The following is an 18,991-nucleotide window of genomic DNA, read 5'->3' on the forward strand; positions in this document are numbered from 1 at the left end:
AATGCCATCTCCCGTGATGTTTACCCCCAGGTATTTGAAGCTAATTTTTTTTAAACACTCATGAGAAAATATAGCCAGGAGAAAAAATATTTTTTGAAAAAAGTAAGACACCCGGCAGAAATCGAACTTGCATCTCTTGGGTATCGCGCCCTGTGCATTACCACTATACTACGACTACCATGATTAATTGCGACAAATTTTAACTATTGGCCTTTTTAATACCTGCTCATAAGCGCTCTCCAAATTGAGTTACGGTAGGCGATCGGTTTTTGTATTCCAAATTAAAGTATTTATTACTTTAAATACTAACCGACGTCACGGATCACTCCAATATTTTCTGTTGTAACTTACTTGAACTTGATAATAATTTTAATTAACTATTTCTTTTAATTAAGTGATTATAGAAATATTATATCAATATACAATTTAAAAATATTTTTCTTAAGTAGATAGGCTTTAAAGAATCGTTTAGTATGGTATCTAATATCCATTCATTTTTCCATAATTTATTTTAATCGGAACCTCTTTGTATGGCGGCTAAGATCAACATTATAATGTAGGCGGCTCTCGTGGTGTAGTGCGTAAGGCGCTTGCCTTCCATCCGAGAGTTCCTGGGTTCGATTCCCGGCCAGGAAACACAATATTTATGTGTTTTTCTCAAAACCTGGGTGTTTGTGATTGTTTAAAATTACTAACAACCACCTTGTACGAATAAGCAAGGATATGATTATTAATAATTCAAAAAAAAAAACATTGGAATGTAGACATAATTAAAAAAAAAAAACTCCAACCATAAGGAAGTTAGTAGAGCTCTTATGACATCAGATACAAGTCTTGTATCTGAAGTAATAAGAGTTCATTTGAATCAAATATCTGGCCAAAAATACCATGCTGTATTTTCAACGTGTGATGACAAAGTTTGCAGAACATTTTTGTTGTCAAAGAAAGCATGTTTTCAAATTGAAAAAAATATATTCTTTGAATAAAGAAATTTTTATTAAATTATTAGTAAGTGCAAGTGCGTTAAAACTAAAATTTGGAAAGATCCTGGTATCTATTATTGGTGCCCTGATGCAAACCACAAAAGCCGTATGCCAAAATGAATTCAATTTGTGAAGCACTTTAGATACATAAACTACAAGTTAATTTTATCGTTATTAAATAGGACGTACGTGAGTCAATTGGTAAAGCACTATGGCGTGAATCAGTGGTGAAGGATGGAGGTAGGCTATTAAGATTTGGCATAAATAGTTAATACTAAACTTTGTCAGTCATACCTATTTGTTTTCATTGAATTAACAATACATAATAATATTACAGATGGTGTTAGTTAGTTTTTTTAATCCATGAAGCCTTGCTTAGCCAAACCATAATCAAAAAAAATATTCTTCTATCTATAAAATATCTAAAATGATCAATTGCTTAATGGCACAATTTTACAAATTTTATACATAAACGAAGATTTTTTTACTATTATCAACTATGATGGCTTGGATTAGGCAAGGTTTGATTGAATTTAAAAACTAACAGTATCAATACGTCATTATAGCCGAAGTTTAACTAATACAAGCGAAATCCCATCCTGGAAATTAGCGCCGCCGATTTTTCGCGCCGTGACCGTATTTTGTACTAACCGTAACCTGTTCGATAATGGTCTATTTTTTCCGATTCAACTTCATCAAATCATTCACAGGCCTCCCCAATCACATAATCATTATACACATTGATAAACTAAATGCAAAAACAATTCGAAGTTATATAACGTTGTCATGTTTATCGAATTGTAATTACTATCTTTACTATAATACGAGGGGTTGTAGCTAATCATAATTACGAATCTATCAGCGGTACCGGATGTTCTTCGCTTTAATCAATGCGCATAGTGCCTGGGTATGAGGAATGTGCAGGGGTCATCGGTATATGTGTCAAAATATTATTACGCATAGTGTTAGGGAACGGCTTTATCAGGAAGCCTAGCCCAACGTGGCATTGCAAAGGTGGAGGGAGCGCGCCACTTTCAACTACCGCGGCAATGATGAACTCACAATCTCACGGTTTCATCTTATTTAATCGGAGTTATTGTAAATTCACCTTCGCCACCCGGATATCGAGTCCCGATCAAAGGGCTCGCAACATATTTATATTTTTACCTACATTTTATGAAAAACCCTCGATTGGTTCATGCATCGAGCAGCGTATTTTTTTTCAAATATGATTTTTTCTAGTGGTTATAATATATCTGAGGTGTTTTAAGTTATGTATGTTAAATACAAATAATATGTTTAACTGAAAAAAAGTAGTGCACAATATTTATGTTGGATCTTAACAGCCTACCTCCACACTTCGCTATTGATTGCGCTGATTTTGAGCGATTGTCATCCTTATTTCCCCACCCACCTCCTAATCCCCAGTGTTATTGTTAACTGACAATAAATTAGTAATTATAAGTCATGAGAAACCGTGTTGCAAAGAGACATCTAGTTCGATCGACATAGTGGGCGTGAGCGGGCTTCTGATGGCTTACCGTCTTATTGAAAATACAGACTAATTCAGGAGTAACTCAAAACATATCTGTAAGACATTCGTACATACAAACTATTATCATTTATCATTATCACCCATAAAAACTGTGTAACAAGTGCCGCGAACAGGGTGACCCAAAACAAACAATACCGCGCGGGTGACAGTGAAACCAGACCAAGGAGCCATCATCAAAAAGGTCAGTGTCTGGTATTCAATTAAATCGCCCCACCCCTAGATCCCGACTCCAGCAACACCTTCCAATAATACAGTCCAATTGCAAAATGCTCAACCAATAAAATATTATATAATTTATTATAAATCTGTTGTGGATAATATAATATTATTCAAGAGTGGTTTTTCATTATTTACATTTAAAGTTTTCTTTTACAATATGTGGTTACATTCAGGGGGAAAGCAAAACAAAAAATGTTTTCTTATTCGGCGAAGTTTATTGGTGTCGAGTTTCATGACCCGCAGAAGTTGAAAACTTGCCAAATAATACATCACAGTCATTATGAATTATGATAGGGCCTATTTACTCTACAATTTTATGAACAATAAATTGCTAATAACAATATTAATATCAATTTCCTCTGCTTAAGCGATGCAGAAATATTACCGAATTGTATTACTTTGGACCAGTGATGCGTACGGAATAACCCAAAGGTTACTTGTGCCCTTCAGATAATTTTTGATTGTAGCTACTTAGGGATGAAAATGTCAATACCGGTTATTCGGTATTTCTTATTGAATGCCGGTATTAACACCGTTATTTCTTAAATATTAAAAAAATAGAAGTAGGTGCTTATCAATAAATGCGTTTAAAAATTAATAAACGTAAAAAATCTTAACACCACTGCACATTTGAATGTACTGAAATATGACTATATTCTAAAACATTGGAGCAAGAGGTTTAAAAGAATACTATTTTATGTAATAAAAATACTTTATGCAGTCATCAAATGTTTTAAAAAAATATAAAGGATAATAAGGCTTCAAAATTATATAAATAGATTATCTACAACGTTTAAGGTATGTCCAGGATCATGCTTTGAAAATAGAACAAAAGCTCCATTTTGACCTACGCTGAGCATGTCTCCCCAGCAAAAACCTAAATATGTACCTACAATTATTATGTTGACATTTAAAAATGTGTAGGTATTGATTATAATTATTGTAGAACTAGTGATTTTTTCGCAAATAATTTGAATTAGTATATTGATAATTTTAACTAAAGCCCTCAAAAGTTTATCAAGTGCAAATAAGTCCGGCTGCAGGAAAAGCTTCTTAAATTCAACGCTTGTACAGTCATCAATAATTATTATTGAATAATTGAACATTTTAGTCACGGATGTTTTCTATTTCGAAATAATATTTTGATAATTCATCGCGACAATTAGGTACTTATATACTTACTTTAATATATTTGATGAAATTTGTTTTATTATTTTTTCACCCTTGTTGGATTCAGTCAATATATTTGCATTTTGGCAGCACATAACATCGAGTATGCTTTCTTAATACCGAAAATTCCAGTATTTTGGATTTAAAAACCGGTATTTTGATATTGATAAATATTGGAATACCGGTTTAGAAATACCGGAATTGCAATCCCTATAGGTACTCTGAGTTTATCAAGAATTAAGCAAAATGTAAAGCACTATAACATTTTTAGCCAATTATTGTTGATATGAAAATATTTTCTAGTTAATATGAACAAAAATATTGTAAGTATAATAATTTATGTTCTTTTGCAGTTTACGTACCCTATTTGAATTCCAGAATATTAGACGTGGTATATATATAGATAGATATACTTATAGGTTTTAGAAAAAGGAATAATTAGAATTTTGTATGTGGCTGTCATTATAACAATAATAAAAATAATAATATTATTTAATAAATATTCATTTTTCACGTGCAATCAGTCAGTACCTATACCTATATAATAATATGAATTTGTAATGTTATGAATTTTATAAAATTACGAATTTATATGTTTTCATAACAATTTCAACTTATTATTTCATAGTGCGCCGGTCAGTAAATAACGGGTCAGAATCGATTGGAAATCTCACTCGATTACATGTTTCCGATAAAGACATATCGCACCGAATTTTCGTTATATTTACTATATTGCATCTATTGTACCCTTGTAGTTATTTGAAACAGTAAATAAATTCTCGCCTCCTCCATCATCACGAACAAGTACTACCGTCTTTCATCTACAATACCTATCCTCCGCTGGACCAAAGAATACTACATGTCCTTAGTATATCACTACTAATAATCTATTTTATCATACTAATGCAATCACATAAACATCCAGGCTATCCAGGATAAGCATTTCATGTATAAACTACAAGTTTAAATTATCGTAATTATATAGGAGGCTCGTAGCATAATTGGTAATGCACAGTTGGCACGATACCAGTGGTTATAAGGGTTCAAATAGCATCGAGCATCGTTATTTTTTTCAAATACGATTTTTTTAGTGGGTATCTGAGGTGTTTTCAAGTTATGTATTCCTCTTATTGTGCCATCCCCTAGCGGAGGTCGGCCACCATTAAAGGCGATCTTATCTTTGTTGTCTGCTACCTGGAACAGTACAGTGGAGCTGCACTCGTACCAATCACGTAGGTTCTTAAGCCACGATACGCCGTCCTCTGCTACGCTTACCGTTGATCTTTCCTTGAATAACAAGTTGGGGAAAGCTGTACTTTTGTCCTCTCATAATGTGGCCGAGGTACTGTAATTTCCTGGTTTTGATACTACGTAGAACTTCTCGGTCCTTCACCATTCGATTGAGAACTTCAATATTTGTCACCCGGTCAGTCCAAGGAATTTTAAGGCTGCGTCTGTACAGCCACATCTCGAAAGCTTCAAGTCTCCGTGACATACATTATGTATGTTCAATATATTATGGAATCTTACATTCTCAAAATCTTTTGAATTATTTGTTGAATGAAAGAAATGATATTTTAAAAATTAAATATTTATTAAGAATGACCTATAATAACGAGACAAAAGAAAAAATAATGAAGATTACCCGCTGACAGCCAAAAATTCCAGTACAAATCAGCACATAAAATATAACTAAATACACACGTTTTATCACAGAATTAAGCCGAGTATTTGTAATGTAACGTTTTTTGAGTAAAGAAAGGAATCTTTTTCTATTTTGCATTTCCTGCAAGCTTTCTTCTTAATATAAACATACTACCTACTTTAAAGTTGGTTTATTGGAAAGTTTTTTCATTGTTTTCCACCCTTTTTCATTCGACTTCCTTCTCTCTGTAACTGACAGTGATCTATGACTTAGTTTTCTTTTCATTGTCGAAATAAGCACAAGTCACTGGCTCTAGGATAAACAATTTAGTGCAAAAGGAGGCAAAGTTTCATTTTCTGAATACCGAATAAACGACAAAATTGTTAACTCACTCTGATACCTTTTAAACATTTCGTTTCCGCATAGTATCTAGAATCTTTTTCATTTTTAATTAAATCAGTAAATATTGTATTTCTCACTGCAGATTCTCGTTAGAATAATCGCTTGCCCTAGTTTACTCAAAAGCCAAATACGATGCCCCAGATTGGAGCTATAATGAAAATAACTATCGTCAAGATACATACATAATTATTCTATACTAAGAAAAAAAATGGAATGTCTGGCTGTTTGTCAATTTATTAAATTTAATATTTACAAAATTTGTACAGATTATAGAATACATTCATCATCATCATCAGCCGGGGTCAATCCACTGCTGGATGAAGGCCTCCCCAAGCTTCTTCCAACTCTCTCGATCTTGTATCGTTCACTGCCACGTATTTCCGGCAAACTTTACCAGTTCGTCAATCCAGCGGCTTTTAGGGCGACCTTGTGGCCGTTTCGTGCCCCTTGGGTACCACTGGATGACGGCATTTGTCCAGCGGCCGTCCTTTCGGCGAGCAATGTGCCCCGCCCATCTCCATTTCAGCTGTTTGGCAACGTCTATTACATCGCGTACTCCTGTCTGCTTCCTAACCCATTCTTTTTTCTTACGGTCCTTTCGCGTGATGTCCAACATACACCTCTCCATGCCTCGCTGTGCGACTTAGCCTTTGGACATCTCTCGTGTTGAGGGTCCACGTCTCGCAGTCATACGTGAGCACGGGTAGCACAAATTGGTCGAACACCCTACGCTTAAGACACAATGGTAGGTCACTCTTGAAGATACTATTCAGACGTTCGAAAGCACTCCATTCCAGCTTTGTTCTTCGAGCAATTTCATCGTGCATGCTTCCGTCTATGGACACCTGCTGTCCGAGATAGACGTAGCTGCTGACTTGCTCGAGTTAGATGCCATTAATACAGATAATCGCAGGGTCCGAAAAACAGTTCCTCATTACTTTTATCTTTGAGAAGTTTATCTTTAGGCCGACCGTTTGACTTGTTTGACATCCGCGAGTTCTTGCATTCTACCATGGAAGTCTTTCGCAAGAATACATTATTATAACCAATTTATAGGGATTGCGATTCAGGTATTGTTCAACAGCGAAAATGAAAAGATTTTTAGAAGCCTTAATTGCAACACACTACAATATACTTAGGATAATACATGATGATAATATATTTGAAATAACATTGCCATGTTGATTTATAAGATGAAAAATACAGTATATTATAATGCAGTGCCCGGAAACCTATGCCACAGGTGCCACTAGGTGGCACGCGAAAAGATTTTTGATGGCACGTCTCGAAAATGACGATTTATTAAAATTTTCACTTTAAGAATATTGGATAATAATATTATATAAATAAAGTATTGACACTTTAAGTATGTAATGGCTTTATTATAACTGATATAATGGATTATATCAACTTTGCAGAAGTATTTCATTAACAGGTTTAAGGATTTAAAAAACACTCCTTCTTTATTCTTCTTCCACCTTGTCACGTTCCAACATTGGGGCATAGGGCAAGCACAAGTTGGCGCCACTTCCTTCGGTCCATCGCCAACTCTTACGCCTCCCGCCATGACAGACCTTCAGCACGTAGGTCGCTCTTGTAGCACCGCTGCAGGGTGAGGGAGGGCCGGCCATGGCGACGGAACCCTTGAGGCTGTGCCACAATGGTACGAGTGCCGCATTCTTTGGCGGCATCCGGAATACAAAAACACTAACTCTTGTTTAAATATATTTTGCAACCTGACATTAAAGACACTAACAAAATTGATAAATAATATTTTGAATTTTTGAACATTGATTGTGTTGATTTAGAGCTAATCGAATTTCAGAATTATGAAATTTGGTAATTAAGCTTCAAAACTTTCAGGCATGAAATTATGAAAAACGAAGACGATTATCTTGACATGATAACCAAAACGTGGAATAAACTCTCAGACAGATTTCATTGTATGCAAAAAGTCGTATTTGCTCTTTTAAGTATTTTTGGTACAACGTACCTACTACTGTGAGCAAACATTCTCAATTATGAAATATATAAACCCGTATCGAAATCGTTTAACTGAAAAAATTTCGGAAATGTGCATAAAATTAAAAACTTCAAACTATGAACCAAATATTGGGGTGTTAGCTTCCAAAATTCGAGTCGAGTCACTAATGTTTAAATAATGTAATTTTGATGATGTTTTTATGTAGCGTGTATTATTATAGTCAAATAAAATTGTCTTACAATAGATTTACTAGTTTTATTTCAGTGGCACTCTGAGTGTCCAGTACTTTGAATTAGCTGTTTTGTGGCACGCCAATGACTTTGGGTTACCGACCGCTGTTATAGTGCCATATTATGGTTTTTGAGTGGACTGTATTTAGATGAGGTAGAATTTTGTGGAGTAGAGTAAACGGAGGGTGAATTCCAGGCACTGTGGTACTTGCATTTTTATGTTCATGGTGGGGTTGAGTCTCTCTCGCGGCGGATTACTTTGTACTTTGTGTTTTTATTTTTTTGTTGAATTTACTTTGTAATTGATTTTAGTCTGGTGGCGATCGGTTTGCTACTAAATAATGAGGTACTTAGAAGGAATATCAGTGGCGAAAGGTGGAGGTAAGCTAGGAAGATCTGTCATAAAAAGTGCATAATAAACTTTGTCAGTCATACGTATTTATTTTCATTGAAATAAGACTACAATTTACTGATGGTGTTGGTTAGTTTTAAAAATTCAATGAAACGCTGTGAAAACCAAGCCATAATGAATAATAGTAAAAAAATACTCGTCTATCTATAAAATATCTAAAATTATGCAATTAAATCATACATAACTTTCGATATTTTATAGACAGAATAATATTTTTTGTCTATTATAGTTCGGTTTAGGCAGGGCTTAATGGATTTACAAAAATAAAGCAACAAATTGTGTTATGTTATGCATTTTTAAACCAACGAAAACATTAAGTATGAATGAAAAAGTGTGCACAATTTTGTCGTATCGCAGTTTAAACTATTATGATTTAGTTTATGCAGGGTTTAATTAAGGGTTTAGTTCAATAAAAACAGATACGTAATATGACTAACAAAGTTTAATGAACACTATTTATGGCGGATCTTAACAGCCTACTTCCAACGTTTTGCTACTGATGAATAAATCGTATCCAGAAATTTTTACGTAAACAGTTCACCGCAGGACACTTATTTTGCGCCGCAGTACGTGAAACATGAGTTCGTGTAACATTTAATCAAATGACGAGTTCTTCGTTGAACATTTCACCGTGGAGTATATTTGTACGTATGCTACAACATGTGGCAAATTTTATGAGATGTCTTTACTAGGTTAGGTTAGGTAAGGGTTAATATAATTGGAACAGTACTATTTGCAAACTATCGCTGCATTTTATAAGATACGTACAAATGTATTCCACGGTGAAATGTTCAACGAAGAACTCGTCATTTGATAAAATATGTTATACGAACTCATGTTTCACGTACTGCGGCGCACGAATAAGTGTCCCACGATGAACTGCACACGTACAACTTACATGTAACCTGAATATATACGGTATAGTGTAGGAATGAAAACCACAATAATATAAACCTTTCTTGCGATGAATAGTTAGCTCCCAAAAATACACAAAAAAATCATAACTTTGACCGTTTCCACGTTTCAAATACATTAATAATAAATCATATACCTAGGGAAAATATACACAGTTAACAGAGATCCTCTCACACAAGTTAGCAATATTACCTTTCTATATAGTCGTACAAGCATTTGTGATAGTGACTTGCTCTATATGTCACTTAAATAATATGGACCCCAGAACCCTAAGAGAAGTCTATCCTTTCACCTCTACCTTTGGAGTGCGGGTCTTAAAATAGACATTTGATGAAGGCCGATGACGTCACTCACAGCGTTGAATGCCACTGGACAGAGTTTGCGAAGAGATACGCTGGCGAATAATAATATTGTCTATGAATTGTTTAAGGTACTTACAGAATCTTTCAAGGATGCGTAATTCAATTGGACAAGTTTTCAACTGTATATTATGTTTCCTTTATTAATGTTATACTAGGTAGGGATTGCAATACGACATTAATGCATCAATACCGGTTTTTATTATTGAATACCGGTATTTGTTTAAAAATATAAAAACTCGCCAATTATAATAATCAGAGCTTCAAAACGCCATTTAATTTCGTTTCGATTTTCATTCCGGTTTAAGTAAAAAATAAATATCGGTTCGGTACCGGTTTTCATTGAACATTGATTAATTTTTAAAAGTTTTTATTTGTATTTGCATTCCCCAGTGGTTAAGCTACAAAATACGGCCGTAGCCATAAATTGACAAACGATAAATGAACTAGGGAGTAAGATCATGTTAACGCGCGTGTTTGTTTAAAAAGTCTAAAAGTTTGAAATGTTAGCTAGACATCTAGCTAGTCGGGAAGTTAATTAAAAATCGATTGCAAGATTTGTACCGAACAAAGAACCACCGGACAAATAAGAATACGAGCTAAGAAAAATGTTGTAAAATAACAGCGTATTTAAAACTACTGAAGTGGGGGGTAAAACTATGTTAACGCACGTGTTTGAACATGTTCTGAACCGAAAAAACCGATATATTTTTTTCAGTTCGGCTCCGGTTTTAGTTCCGAAAAAATAACAGTTTTTCCTATTTTTGTTCGGTTCCAGTTCGATGCCCTTATTATAATTAAAACATGGTAATATTTCAGTCTGTATTACTTTAAATTTGAAATAACTCACCCACAAAAATAGTTGTTCTCAGTTATTACTTACCCCAAGATTGTCTAATTTCTAATCTAATTTTTTAAATTGAAATATTTTATTAGAATATTAATACTATCGACCCAGGTTGCTTGACGGAATTTAAATATAAATTCTAATACATTTAAATTTTGTACTATTCTATCTGAGTCGTTTTTTGCGACCCGTGTTTTATCTTTCACAATCTTCAGGCACTATGAGTACTCACCAATGATAAATGCACTTTGACAAATACAGTAAAGTTAATTTTCGTTTAAATAATAAATTAATACACTCATTTTATCCGACTGCAGAAACATTACTCGTGAATTTGACGTAGAAAGTATAATCATTAAATGATCGTAAAGTAATAGAAAATACTTGGTAACAGTGTTTTATAATTTGAAGTAGGTATGCTAATTAATTCAATTTCATAATACTTCGTGGTTAATTTTTACAACATTTTTATTATAACGTATTCTTGTTTGTCTGGTAGTTGTTCAGTACAAATCTTGCAACCGATTTTTAACTAACTTAGCCGACTACCCAACGATCCGACTAGCTAGACATTTGAATCTTTAAGAATATATCAGAATACGATGCCAATGCATTCTTTTAATACTTTTAGCCATCTTTAAGCAGAATTGAATTCATTTTCAGTTAATTCTGTTTTGTATGGAAAGTTGTTTTAGAAAAATCCGTAAAAAGTAAGACTATTATTGGTTGCTATGGGGGTGTTCCTAGCAACTAAATTATTAATAAAAACGTGCGTTACTATGGAAATCAAAATGAAATGTTGAAATGACATTTCAGTATTCTAAATTTGTTTGTTTGTTTTTTATTTACTTCATATCAAGTACAAGTTTGAGCATACTGAGCATAATAATTCAACAGAAAATTAAAAAACGTTGTATATAAAAAGTTATTTTTATCTTGTCATTATTGTGTTATTATCTTAGTATCTATTCTCGGACGAATCAGTCATTTTAAACTTAGTTTTATAAAATTAATTTTCTAATAAAGAGGGTTTTTTCTAATAAACAGCATCAGAAAATATGATTTATTTATCATCATTCATTATAATTTATGGCACTACAACTCTTGGCAGATCTTGGTCACGTTCAACAGCTTCCTTTATCCTAACAGATCCAGTTCCGAATTTATCCAGTTGCCTTCTCCGAACATTTTAAATCTCCTGTGACGCAGTCCAGCCATCTCAGTTTCAACCGTCCAAGTCTTATCTTGTCCTCTAGTATTGAGTACAAAGCCCGCCTTGCTGATATCTCTTCGCCGATGCGTTGCTGTTTCTGCGTTACAAATGGATCATCTATCCAATAAAAGGCGTTAAAGGGTTAGGTAACGATTATTTTCATGAGTTCGTGAATTTAAATACATTTACTTCTTTTCAAAATCCAAAAATAACGTTATTTTGTATTTAAAAACCGATATTGATGAATACCGGGCTACCGGTTTTTTTGAATACCGGTTTAATTCCTAATACTAAGGTAATTTTATCGGCTTCATTTTTTTGTTCGGCCTACAAAAAAATGATCACTGTGGAAAACTCATTGCAGAGGAGAGGTTAATGATGATGACTATATTATAATACTGTGATTACACTATACTACGCAGTCACTATAATCGGTTTAAAATAGTGAAGCAGGAATTTTCGAAAGTCTGCAAGTATTTTATAAGTCTCTGAATAAAATTAATAAGAAAATTCCCCGAATTCTGGGAGTACAGCGTGGAAAAATTCCCCTGCTCTAGCAGAAAATCCATTTTCCCTCGTCATTTTGACGAAGGTGTTAGCAGTAGTATCTTAGATCCAAGAAATCCGCCCTTAACATACGTAAGTTCCAAAATCTTCTTTGTTTTACCCTTATTCTTATATTTTCACAAGATATAAAATAGTTTGAGTAAGTATTTTCCATTGACTCTTTGTAAACTAACTTACCAAAGCTTACTGTTGATAATCTATTTAGATATAATTTTCGTAGTGAAGATATTTTAGTTAGGAAATCGAAATGAAACGAAAATTAAAACAGTGGGGATTTCTATGCTGTTTTCACCACTGCGCTCCTTCTGTCACACTCGCAGTATCAGTCTTTTAAGGAAGCAATACGTATTGCAGACCAAAAACCAACCAGTCGTTTGCTACAGTTTAAATGAGGTGGACTACGACTTATGCAGTATTTTTATCGATATTTAAAATAATTATAATCGTTGACTTTCGTTTCATATTTCATTTAAAATAAACATTAAAAAAATAATTTTCTTTGCAAATGGAAGTTTTCTAAGTCAATTTTCTTTTAAATTATAATATTTTTACTACTATTTATAATTTATGACGATTTACGAGTTTTATCATTATTAGTAAGTTATAATACCTATCATCATTTTGATGCGGTTACTTGCAATTTCTCCTTATTCTTTCTACCGCTAAAACCCTACATGTGTCATGGCCTCATCTAGCATCTGCCTTTCCAAAACCGCTTCTCTCCAGATTAGCAAGCCCAGAATTTTTGAATGCAACACGATACCATCCCCTTTCCAATCCCGTACGAGGCCGAACAAGTCATCGTAAGCCTTCCAGCTTCCCAAATATCAGTTTTTTGTTAGCTGTGATTCATCCATCCTATGAAAATGCCTCAAAAATCTAAGGCGACCAAGTTTAATGGACTGTATGTACGATGTGCATATCTTTATCTGCATTCCAACCGTGTATCGTTGATGGGTTCTAAAACCACACAGCACGCTCTGCTCAAATGGGCCTATCATGTTTTTGGTCATGTCCTAGGTCTCTGAGCAACAGTTAGTTGCATGTCATCATCATTTATTAGCCGGAGTCAAACCACTGCTAGATGAAGGTCTCCCCAACTCTCTCTATGTTTCTCGGTCCCTAGTACTTCTTCGCTGTCACGTATATCTACCGAACTTGGTATGAGTTCTTTTTTAAAAGGATTTCAGGGAACCTCTGTGAAAGTTCAGTATCCTTTGGGTACCACTGTATGACGGCATTTTTTATCCACGCCATTGCCATTAGCGACCTCTATCAAATCGTAAACTTTAGTTTACATCTTTTTGCATTGGTTTATTTGTGATCTTTCCACGCTATGCCAACCTACACCTTTCATGTCACATAATGCTATTTTGGTTTTCTATTACACTAACAGTGAATGTTTCACACGCATACGTGAGCATTAGTAATATACATTGCTTACGAAGCAATGTGAGATAATTTTAGAAGATACCAGTGGCAAAGTCTCCATACTAGGCGATTATTTAAAGCCTACCTTCTAAGGAAAAATATTTTTTAATCGCATATTAACATATTTATATACACTACTTGATTACTTCATATTCTATAAAAATAATTTAATTTACCAATGACAGATTTCTTATATGCACGACAAACAATCTGCAAAGGCTTAAAAAGATGAACCACAGCGCGCCATCTGTCTTGACGTGAATAATGGTCAGATTATGTGTGAAGGAATTGTGATTTTTTTTCGTATGGACCCTACGTCATGTAACCTCAGTCACTCTATCAAATTGTATGAAATAAGGTAGGCTCCTATCGTAAAACCTAAAACATTCGCGCAGAATATTGTTGTCATTACATGGTTTTTGGTTATGGCGTTTTATCGGATTTTAATAGATATAGATAGTTTAAAAAAATTTAATCTAATAACTTTTGGTGTGTATAAATGTTTTGAAAAATACATAATTTAAACTCATCGCTCAATTTTTTGTCATCTGTAAGTTTTTAAAGTTTTATTGGTGTGTACCTATTCATAAGTAGTAATAAATGTCGTCATAATATAATGACGTGGATCCCAGGTTCGAATCCTGGGTCTGAAAAGTACACATATTGTTTTTCAATCTGTGTACGATTCAGAGTATGGACCTAATAGGTTGAGTAAGTAGCTGACATCCATTTCTCATAAAAACAAACACGCGCGTTAACATAATTTTACTCCCTACTTTAATTATAGTTTGTCAATTTATGGCTACGACGTAGCTTAATTACTGGGGAATGCCAAAAGAAATGGCGTATTTCAAAAAAACAATACCTTATTCTTAGGTCAATAATTATTATAAAGCAATCATTATTCGTAGGATGTTTATCACACTTGAATGGTCAAAAACATAGCTTATAATAAGTATCTTTAGAATTATCTTCAAATGTGTTAATCTTGCCGATTTTTTGAATAATAAAATGCCTAATTCTTGTCAAATTTGGGATCACAGAGATTATCAATATAATTTTTTATCGTGAATATTTTACTAAAATTATCTCGTCATAAATTATACTAATGGTGTTATAAATGCGTTTAAAAATTAATAAATGTAAAAAATCTTAACACCACTGCACATTCATGTATAGTACTACCATCATAAATTGGCATTTCAGCGAGGGCGCTAGTATGACATTGAGAATATTACCAAAACTAACAAAAAAATGGTAATTTATAATTTTTTATTGATAGTAGATTTCTGTACAAATATTATGCAATCCATAATTCGAGAAACATGTTGTAAAATTAAATGGAATTTGTAACAAATTTATCCTCGATAGACAATTTTAGTTTCAAATTCGACCGGCTACCAAATTACGATGGTAGATCTTTACCGAAATATGACTATATTCTAAAACATTAGAGCGAGAGGTTTAAAAGAATACTATTGTATGTAACAAAAATATTTTATGCAGTCATCAAATGTTGAAAATAAATATAAAGGATAATAAGGCTTCAAAATTAATTATATAAATAGATTATCTACAACGTTTAATGAGTGTCCAGGATCATGGTTTGAAAATACAATAAAAACTCAATATTGACCTACGACGAGCATGTCCCTCCTTAAGTATACCAGCTCTTTTTCTCAGATCTAAACAACCTACCTCTTTCTAAAATTTTACCCTTCGCCACTGGACGATATTGTACATACACAATATTATTATTTTTTCCAATATTGATTCGATATTTTTCTTTCGATTATTATATTATTATAATTCATCCAATATTTAACTATGATCCTCTTAAATTGTGACTTGAATTTAGTAATAATTTTTGTTTTGATAATAATATTATATTATGCTGTTGTTTGAGGCAGCAGGTTGTGTTTAAAAATAATCCCATAGAGAGTGTTTTAGATTACTTGCTTATTACATTATAACGTTTATCATAAAATCTATCAATCTTATTTAACTTGTGAAGTATAATATATACAAACGGGCCTATGTCACATTATAAAACGTCACCTTACAGGCCATGTTTGTACGGGGCAAAGATTTACCCATCTACCCTTTTCGTTTCAGGGGACGTGATATAAATTAATGCAAAATAATTGGGACGGCGCCTGTTTACTTTTAACGAATGAGCTCACAGCCGTGAAAGAATGCAAACAAAAAGAATATTTAAATATAGAATTTCCCGGATTCGGGACAAAGCCTGGATAATTTGGTTTTATCTTATTATGCATGGATTAAATAACTTTAATGATACATTGTTATTATTATCATATAAGTCGATCCAATATTAGATTAAGACCAATTGTAAATAAATACATTATTAGAATCTCTCGAATCAAATGTTTAAATTAATTATTGTTATTATTTAAACAAAATTCGTATATTGGTTTTAAGCCAAAGGTTAATAGCAGAAAAAGAAAAATGTAGGTATTTTAATTTGATTATTAACACTAATAATATCCACGACAGCGATTACATTAATGTTTTATTTTTGAAAAGCTGGTGAACAGAGTTGTTTTTTATTTTTTTATGTATTTAAAAATATTATTATATTCCTATATATGCGTGTGAAACATGGACCCTAAGTAAAAGAGAGATCCAGAAACTTAGAGTAGCACAACGTGGTATGGAGAGGTGCATGCTGGGCATAACGCGAAAAGACAAAAAGAGGAATGAATGGATAAGGAAGCAGACAAGAAATTGCGATGTAATAGAGTTTATTAAAAGCCTTAAATGGAGATGGGCTAGACACATAGCTCGAAGAAGAGACAATCGTTGGACAAATCTAGTCATCCAGTGGTATCCAAGAAGTACAAAACATCTGCAAGGTAGACCTAGAGGCCGCTGGATCGATGAAATGATAAAGTTCTGCGGAAGTACGTGGCAACGCAATGCACAAGACCGAGAGAAGTAGAAGCAGCTTGAAGAGGCCTTCATCCAGCAGTGGATGGATTCAGGGATTATGATGATGTTGATTATGGTTCATATCTTCAATAAATATTTTTTCATTTATAATTTGTTAGTATAAAATATATCTGTATTATTGTATTAATCTGTATCAGCTGACGATCGCTTAAATGGTGGAATAAGTATTATATTTTATATAATACATCACAATGTATTGCTACCAAGAATTGATAATTAACACTATTAAAGAAAAAAATATGTAAATTGAATATATTTTAATAGTAGTTAGTCATATTATATGAGGGGTGTATTTTCAAAGTGAACTTACTCCTCTTGCCTAAAATGAGTTATGAATGCCAGAATTTAAAGCATACAATTTTGAACAAGTATTATTTGTAAAGATGAACCTAAAAGCATTACATTCAGTAGAAAAGCATCTTCAAAATCGGTGTTAGTAACAAAAGTAACTTATTCCAATACAAAAACATATTATTATGTAACATAAACACCATAAACAGTTTTTGGCCTTTGCTAAAAATTTGTTGAAGTGGAATAAGTTCACTTTGAAAATACACGCCTCATATTATAGTATTATCATGTCGCTCGGTGAGTGGATAACCACTGGACAAAAATGTCGTCATGCAATGGTACTCAAGGCGCACTAAACGCCCGCTGGATAGACGAACTCATAAATTTCGGTGGATATACGTGGCAGCAAAGAACTAAAAACCGAGAAGAGTGGAAGGAGTTAGGGGATGCCTTTATCTAGCAATGGATTGATCCCGGCTAGTGATGATGATAATGGGTGACCATTTAATTCAATACTTGTTGTAATATGTAATATATAATATTGTAAAACAATGTCAAATACTGAATTACTTAGGGGTTAATTTTATCCTCGACAATGTTGTTTATGAAGGGTTTTTATTCTTTCTTCTTTGTATACTTATATTATTTTATGAGTAAAGACCGATTTCAGGTCATTAAACTTGATGCCTTAAGGCCGTTTATCCACTACCGTTGAAATTTAATCGTCTAAGTGGTAAAAATGTTTACTGTTTTATCATGAGAAAATTAGAATGAGTACCAACGCATATTAAGCTAGTAATAGCATTGAACACAAACACAGGCCTAACTGTTATTAAAAGTATTAATATACATTTTTTAATATAGCCTAATTAAGTGGTTAAACGCATTGGTGTCAGAAACTTGTATACTTGTAACTTGAATACGTGTATTAATTAAGGCTCTAAGTACCAAAAAAATAAAAACTGACATTTTTATAGAAAAATGTTCTACATACCAACACCAATAACTTCAACTATAGTCTAAGTGCCTCAAGCAAGTCAAAAAAATACAGCAAAATAATTAAACCTGTCGACGTTTTAAGTCCGTTGGCGTGTTTTATTTATAATGGTGTAAGTAGCACTGTAATGGTCAACGGCATTCAATATAAAATGGCTGACAATGGTGTGTTAACACTTACGAGTTCTTAATACCTAAAATTATAGAAGCTGCCGTGATTGCTTCACAATGTAAAACCACATTTTTCAAAAGGTCTGCTTCATGAAATTTTACTGCAATGACTCGGTATTTTGTACCTACAGGCAATTCTACTTTTTGGTACTTAGAGCTTTATTCACTTATATAAAGTGAAAGCAAGGAGACTTCTTCATATCCTTACCTACATTACTCATCACACTATAATCATTGGCGGGTCTTGGCCTTCTTCAAAAGCTTCCTCCATACTGAACTATGCAGCGCCGATACTCTCAAGTTGCTTTGCCCGAGCATTATTAAATATCATGTGGCATAGTCCATTCATCTCAGTTTCAGTCATCCAGGTACTCTTGCCCTCGGGGGTTACATACATAGCCCGACTTGCAGGTATATCTTCCGGCAATCTGTGCACGTGGCTGATACAGCGTAGTCTCTGCATTTTTATATGCCGAGTGATATTTTCGCCCCTATAAAATATGTGTGTTCGCATTTGACAATCTTTCAAAAATGATCTTCCTTTTCTCTCCCAGGCGGCATTTACCATTAATATTTTATTACTTTTCTCGATGTATTCAAAGATCGCTTGGTTTGTCTAGATTATTTG

Source organism: Rhyacophila brunnea, unplaced genomic scaffold (assembly GCF_057557595.1).
Source record: "Rhyacophila brunnea isolate RB1 unplaced genomic scaffold, BYU_Rbru_1.0 scaffold_19, whole genome shotgun sequence".
NCBI lineage: Eukaryota > Metazoa > Arthropoda > Insecta > Trichoptera > Rhyacophilidae > Rhyacophila > Rhyacophila brunnea.